The 7375-nt window shown below is 35.2% G+C and overlaps 1 pseudogene; it reads left to right on the forward strand.

Annotated features, from left to right (window-relative positions):
- Positions 1-648: 648 nt before the first annotated feature.
- On the forward strand, positions 649-3021 carry LOC149208781 (cytochrome P450 734A1-like; annotated as a pseudogene).
- The last annotated feature ends 4354 nt before the right edge of the window (positions 3022-7375 follow it).

The following is a 7375-nucleotide window of genomic DNA, read 5'->3' on the forward strand; positions in this document are numbered from 1 at the left end:
TCAAAAGTATTTCTTTGATAAAATACATTAAAATCATCAAAATATAGGCGCTGTTTTGTTGATACGTGTTTGTTTGGGTGTCAACTACATGAAAGGCGAGATCTCAATGGCGACAAGCTTTTCAGAAAGCTCTCCATTAATTAAGGTGCAAGTTACTTAAATCTAGATCTGGAGACTTAGATTCCATTAACGTCCCAATCGAATAGAAACAGCTTTCCATAACCGAGCAAACGGGGCACTTTTCGATAATCATTTCTGCTAAATGCATTCATTGACAACAAACATGTTGCAGAATGTGCGCATGCCTGTATGCGCAATCTATGAAATGCCCCTCCAACATAGTCAAATTGTTACTAAAACCATTCGGTGAGTCTGTTCCATCTCTTTTTTAATTCAAATTAAGAGGATATTTTACTAATAACACATCAAAGAACGTGTCGGGTGATGATGCTGGGTGACGACTTAGAGCATCAAATCCATGCGTCCGCTGTCACAGTGTTAGTTGAATTGCAGGTCAGTGGAAAACGAAACATTTCTAACATATCTACTTTACTTGTGGCTTATAATGCTTTGGAAAATTATATAATGATGAGGCTTAGGCTATTAAGATATATTGAGATTGTGAGTGAGAGAAGCGATATTGAGATAATGGAGGCAGCTTTTTGGATTTCTGGTTTAGCAGCTTGCGCTATAGTTGTTGTTAGAATAGTGGTGGAAGTTATCAGATTTGTATGGCGGAAGCCTCTACACATACAGAAACATTTCGAATCACAAGGAGTAGGAGGCCCACGGTATAGGGTATTTAGTGGAAATATCAAAGAGATGATGAAAATGGCGCATCAAGCGAGTTTTCAAAATATGGGCTTCTCTCATGATATTCTCTCTCGAGTTCTGCCATTCTACCACGAATGGAGGAAGTGCTATGGTGAAGTATCGCTTCTCCTTATATTTTCAAATTTCTGGTATTTTCAATGTTTAAAATTATAGTTCATTGGGTTTCTATACATTGTTTTGTCTATATAGGTAGCACTTTTCTCGTCTGGTTCGGCCCTACTGCAAGACTAACTATTGCAGACCCTGAGCTAATCAAGGAGATATTCTCATTCAAGCACGGTGATTATGAAAAAGCAGAGCCTCATCCTATTTTAAAGCACTTGGAAGGCAATGGACTTCCGAATTTCAAAGGGGAGAAATGGATGCAGCACAGGAGAATCATAAATCCTGCTTTTTCCACAGAGAACTTGAAAGTAATATATTCAAATGATTTTTTTCTTAAATATGATCTGAAGCTATCCAGTTTGCTTAAACTTCTAAAATGAATATAATCTTCTATGTTTCATATATTTATGTGTCTAACAGGCATTGATCCCTGTCATTGCCGGGAGTGCCACGAATATGTTAAACAAATGGAAAAGTTACACTGAAGCAGGTTTGAATGAGATAAAAATTTGTGAGCAGTTTGAGCATCTTAGTGCAGATATCATTGCACGAGCAGCTTTTGGCACCAGCTACGATGAAGGAAAATGCATCTTTCAAATGCAGTCTGAACAATTCATCTTTGCTGCAGAAGCTTTACAAAAATTTTCTGCTTCGTGTTTTTCGAGGTCAGATATTCTTCAACGGTTCTTGAATTTGTCATATTTTAGGCTCATATGAAACGTCTTTCTTTTTTAAGGGGTGATATCGAATCTTTTGCCACTACTTTCATATTGGAATACATACTAGTGTAAAAACATTTTAATTGGTATAGCATTGAATTTATTTTCTCTACGTTCTTCTTTGAGAAAATCGAAGCCAACTTTTCAGTTTCTCAGGCTCTTTTTCAATTTTTTTAAAATGTGATAGAAGCACATTGTGGATTGCAAATTTTATGGGTATCCTAGAATCTGATGTCAGGATAGAGGTCAATTGTTTCACCCCTCTCCTGACTATCACAATCTGGATATTCCATAAATCTGCAATCCGCCCATAGAAAGAGCGCACAATGTCAAGCTAATTTAATGGCAGTCTAAATCTGAAGAGAAGGGTTCCAAATGTGTCTCAGGTTTGTCCCTACAACTAAAAATCTGCATCAATGGAAACTGGCCAAAGAAATTAGATCGGCTTTGATAAAGCTAATTAAGAGGCGAGAAAATGATACAAGCTTTAAGAAACCCATTTCAAAAGATTTGCTAGGGTTTATGATAGATGCCAAAGAAAACACTATTGTGGGTGACCAGTCTAACGCTAGTCGTCCTGCGATTAGAAATGAAGATATAATTGAGGAATGCAAGACTTTCTTCTTTGCTGGAAAGCAGACCACTTCAAATATGTCGACATGGACAGTAGTTCTTCTGGACATCCATCAAGACTGGCAGCAAATGGCTCGGAAACAAGTTTTAGATGTGTGTGGGAACGATGATCCAGACAGAAATACTTTGAGCCAACTCAGAATCGTAAGATCAGAGATATATTCTTAATTGGGTGATGACATTACAACTTATTGATAAACTTAATTGGGTGATAACGTTCTAACTTATTGATATTCTTAATTGGGTCATAAACTTATTGACACTATCTTCGTTTTTGTTTTGCAGGTGGACATGATTGTTAATGAGTCTCTAAGACTATATCCACCTTTAGTGTCTCTGGTCAGACGAAAGACGGACAAAGAAAGAAATCAATCTTGGGAGTCTTAATCTTCCACAAGGCATGGAGCTACTGATACCAATCTTGGCCATTCACCATGAGCAAGCTTTGTGGGGAGATGATGTGAACGAATTCAATCCTGGCAGATTTTCTACTGGAGTTGCAGGGGCTTCAAAACATCCACTGGCATTTATTCCGTTTGGTGTTGGGCCGGAGGCGTGCATAGGGCGGAATTTCAGCGTGATTGAAGAGAAGGTTGTTTTGGCCATGATTTTACGGCGCTTCTCTTTCGAGATTTCTCCTTCCTACAGACATGCACCCACTGTTCTCATCATGCTTCACCCTGAGTCTGGAGCGCAGATCATCATCCGTCCATTGCCTAATTCAATGTGACATTTCTTCTTCCTCCGCTACAACGTTACACTATATTGCACAATTCTGTTCTTATGTCGCCAATTTGTTTATTGTCCTGGCCCCATATTTATCCATGATGTCTCTCTTTTCCAGTGTGAGAGTAATGTTTAATAGTAATTTCCCACTAATGTTGCACTTTATGATTCATAATACCCTCAACACTCTGGGCATTCTGTCGCTCACAACGTGGTTGCTTCACAACCAGACATCAATGACCAAGAAATCATTTGATCTTGGATTATTCGAGTGTCGGAAAGGAAACGTCAATTAATATTAAATTATTAAAGAGAACATGCTCAATTTGTGTAACTTTTTGAAATATATCATATTAATGTTTATGTAGCTTTTATACATATTGATATTTAACTATTTTTAAAGGGCATTGTAGGATGCCAATGGAGACTCTGCAACATGATGTCAAAATATGTGATATTGATATTTATGTACCTTTTATACATATTCATGTTTCACTATTTTTTAAGGGCATTGGAGGATGAGAATGGACACTGTGCAACATCATGTCAAGATATATTAAAAATGAAAAATTGGTTAGTAAAATTCCTTGTTTTTCCTATCGAAACGTTACGTCAACTCTGGTTTCTTCACTTTTCTCAGTTTTTTTTTTCCCTAAATATTAATTTTAAAATAAAGATGCATAATTATATAAAGATGTATTATTATTTTAGTTTGGTAATTACATAGGCGGGGAGAATAGATTATTTTCTTATCGAATATTAACTCTAGTTAAGTCATATTTTTTAAGTTATTGAGTTGAGAGACTTATTCTACAACCGGCTATGATGTGTATTGAGTGGAGATACTCGTTCTACAACCTACTATGACATGTAAGCCCGTCTTTTCGTCATCAAAGTTGAAATTTTGGTCATGTATGCCAATTTTTTTTTTTTTAAATCTAAAAAAAATAAAAAAGAATTATATACAAAACATTTAAATAATGTATACTCATAAAAAAGTTTGCAAGTGAAGAAATTGGATTTGGGCTCATGTTAGATCCATATTTAAAATGGATCTATTATGGTAAATTATTAATATATTTGATTTACAAGTCACTAGTTCAACATTGTTAAAAATAAAAAATAACTAACACAACAATAATGTAAATCAATTATCAATAAACACATTAGAACACTTACCTTAAGATACATCTAACATTACAAAAATTTTAAAAACCATAAGTTAGCTAAATTACAATTTTGCTGTAAATTATTTTAATTATTATTAATTATAAAATCAATTAATATATGATTAAAACATATATATATATGTATATTATATTTACGCAGTAAGGTGTTCCCCTTTGAAATTAACTCCCCTCTTGTCCACCTGTCATCATTGTGCGCCATAAGATTATATGTTAGACGATTGAAAAAAGTTCAACCATTAGATCCAAAGAAAGTTGTGCACCATAAGATTATATGTTAGATGATTGAAAAATGTTCAACCATTAGATCCAGAGAAAGTAGATACGAATTCGTTGCAGAGTGGTATTTTATTCAAGGCATAGGTAAAGACATTTGTCATAATGTCAAGCCACGGTGCCTTGGATGCCATCGCACAATATCTCATGGCCTGACGGAGTCTAGAGGGCAAGGAGAACTTCTTTGGTGCCATATTCAACCTTCTCGTCATGGAAAGCTACAAAGCCATAGTGGGTGACAACTTGAAGGTTATCAGAGGTCTGCTAGATTTAATCCACTAGGGAGTTCGCAAGTGCACCAAGGATTCCCTAAAAACCCTCTTTCTTTTGGTTCTTTATATGCTTCATAGGCCAAAATTGGTGTTTGTGCGAGTCATTCCGGTGATCTTTTCACAGCTGATGAACGTGGGTTTGGGAATCGTGGAGGATGTGATGATTGTTATAGCCCAGGTAGCCGACTGCCGTGAGATGTATAATTTTGCATCGACTGGATTTTTTTTCTCATTCATTTAGATCATATTTGAATTTATATGAATGTTTCTACTGTGTTTTGAACATCAATATCCCACGATTTATGTTAAAATACTTTTGCCATGTCAAAATTTGATGTCTTCTCTTTTAAATTTCTGTTTTTCTCGAGAGTGAGGTTTGTATTACTGAAGTATGTCTATGTATTATGCCTTTGGTTCTTGCATGGATGATTTTCTTGTTGGTGAATAGATTGATTGGAATGATTGTCAATGCAGAGATTCTTCACTCCCTACAATTGTAGAAGAAATTAGAGATGTTGAAAGCAAGGAAATTGCTCGTCAGAAGTTGTTTGAGTGTGGATTGGCTTGGGAGACTTCTTCACATACCCTATGTGATGTGATTGCATGATGGCATAGTTGTGTGTGACTTGTATATTTGTGGTCTTAGGATTGTAACAAAGGTTTAGATGGTTTAAGTACTTTTTCTCTTTTGTTGTGTGTGCATGTGTAAATATTAGCTTATTTAGTGCATTTTCCTTGTTTGTAACTTGCTCATCTTATGCTATGTATGTATTTGATGTTTTGCATGGTTTCCAAGTGTAAATCCATAATGTTTGAGCTTAAGTTATGATGCTTGAGGGTTCAACTTGAATTACAATGTTGTAACATTAAAAGCACCAAAAGAGTCTCAAGGGAGGTAGTGAGGGAAGGTTTGTAAAAATGTTAAAAGTATATACTTTTGTTCTCCTCTCAGGCATGTGAACAGTATGGGGAGATTGAAGAAGGTGTTGTTGTTATGGATAAGACATCATGAAAGTCATGGGGATTTGTCTTTATCACATTTAAGCATATGGATTCTGCCCAAAGGGAATTGGAGGAGCCTAGCAAGACTATTGATGTATGTATTTCATTTGTCAGTCTTGTAAATTTTGTTTTTTTTGGATGTTTTGTATTTGTCCAACAATATCTTATTGAATTTGAAGGATATTGCCATTAAAGGATTAAGCATGTTTATTTTCCTAGTTGCTTCTAGTTTATTAATATTACATCTCATGAAGACTTTCCAAGTATCTTGATTGTTGTTTTCACCAACATTATAGACATGCATGCATTTAAATATGAATGACACCATCCAATACCTTGTGATGCTTATGTTTTATTTCAAATGGAGCAATCATTATTTCATTTGCAGGCATATTCACCAGGGAAATTGATACCTCCTTACATTTTTAAAATTTTATTTATTGTGCCACTAATAATATATTTATATTTTTAATTGAATATGTATCATGTATAATCACTTAGGAGGATGAATAATTTATATGTTTGACATTTGTAATTTAACAAGTTGGTCTTTCATATCTAACCTCCTAGGCTCAGTAGCCTGGGAAGTAAGCAATTTTTTTAATGTTATTTTGTAAAATATTTTATTGATGTTCACGAGACAACAAAATTTAACTTACAACAAAACCCAAAAATTGTTTGAAGAAAAATGAAATCCATCACAGACTATCGAAGCCTCAACTTATATCATAGGCTAGGGCCACAAGTACCAGCCTCTACACCACAACTAGTTGGTTTCTCAACATATCCATCAGGCCTTTCAGCATATGCATCTTAGCCTCCATATGCAACACAGCCTACATACGGAGGAATTTCATCTACTTCTCAATATGGTGCTCTAAGCTCAACAACACCATACATCTCAAACCAATATGAAAAATATGCAACATCCCTCCAAGATCCATGACTAGTTCCATCATGATTTGTTAATTTTAGATAAGAATGGGATGTTCTATGCTTAAGAGAAATTTACTTCAAATTTCCTTACCAGCCCAATATCAATTTCCATATTAGCAATCACATTAACATGATAGTAAATGACGATAAAACATAAATAAAAAGTAGAAGACAAGCCAAGACAACTAGACACAATATTTGACGGATGCCAGGGAAAATCCTCAATGTGGGGAAACCCTTTGATCAAGTCTTCTTATTATTCTTCAAAAGTTTAGGAGAGAGAGAGTACAATATACAAAATTCACTTGCCTAAACACAGTCAAATTTGTCGAGTCAAATTGCAGTCAACGTGATGCCCTATCCAAAAAGTCAACGCTAGTCAACTTAGCAGAAATATTCGTCAAAATCAGCTCGATCAAACCCAGTCAACTTGGCCTCTAAGGATAGTCTGAATTAGCCTAAAGAATTCCCAAAAATATCAGTCAAACTGAGTTAATGTAGAGTCAAGCCTGCGGTCAAACTTTTTGTGGTCAACATTGGTCAAACAACAGAGAAAATATTTGTTTTTGTGCCAAAGAATGCAACTTGCCCAAACAAAAATATTCACACAAAAATCACAGTAAGAAAAGCTCAATGCTTCCCAGTCAGTACTAGTCAAACTTCCTACACCTTGGTAAACGCTAGA

The sequence above is a fragment of the Pinus tabuliformis genome, chromosome 1_2 (assembly GCF_031772625.1).
Source record: "Pinus tabuliformis cultivar Carrire ecotype Pingquan chromosome 1_2, CPIR1, whole genome shotgun sequence".
Lineage (NCBI taxonomy): Eukaryota > Viridiplantae > Streptophyta > Pinopsida > Pinales > Pinaceae > Pinus > Pinus tabuliformis.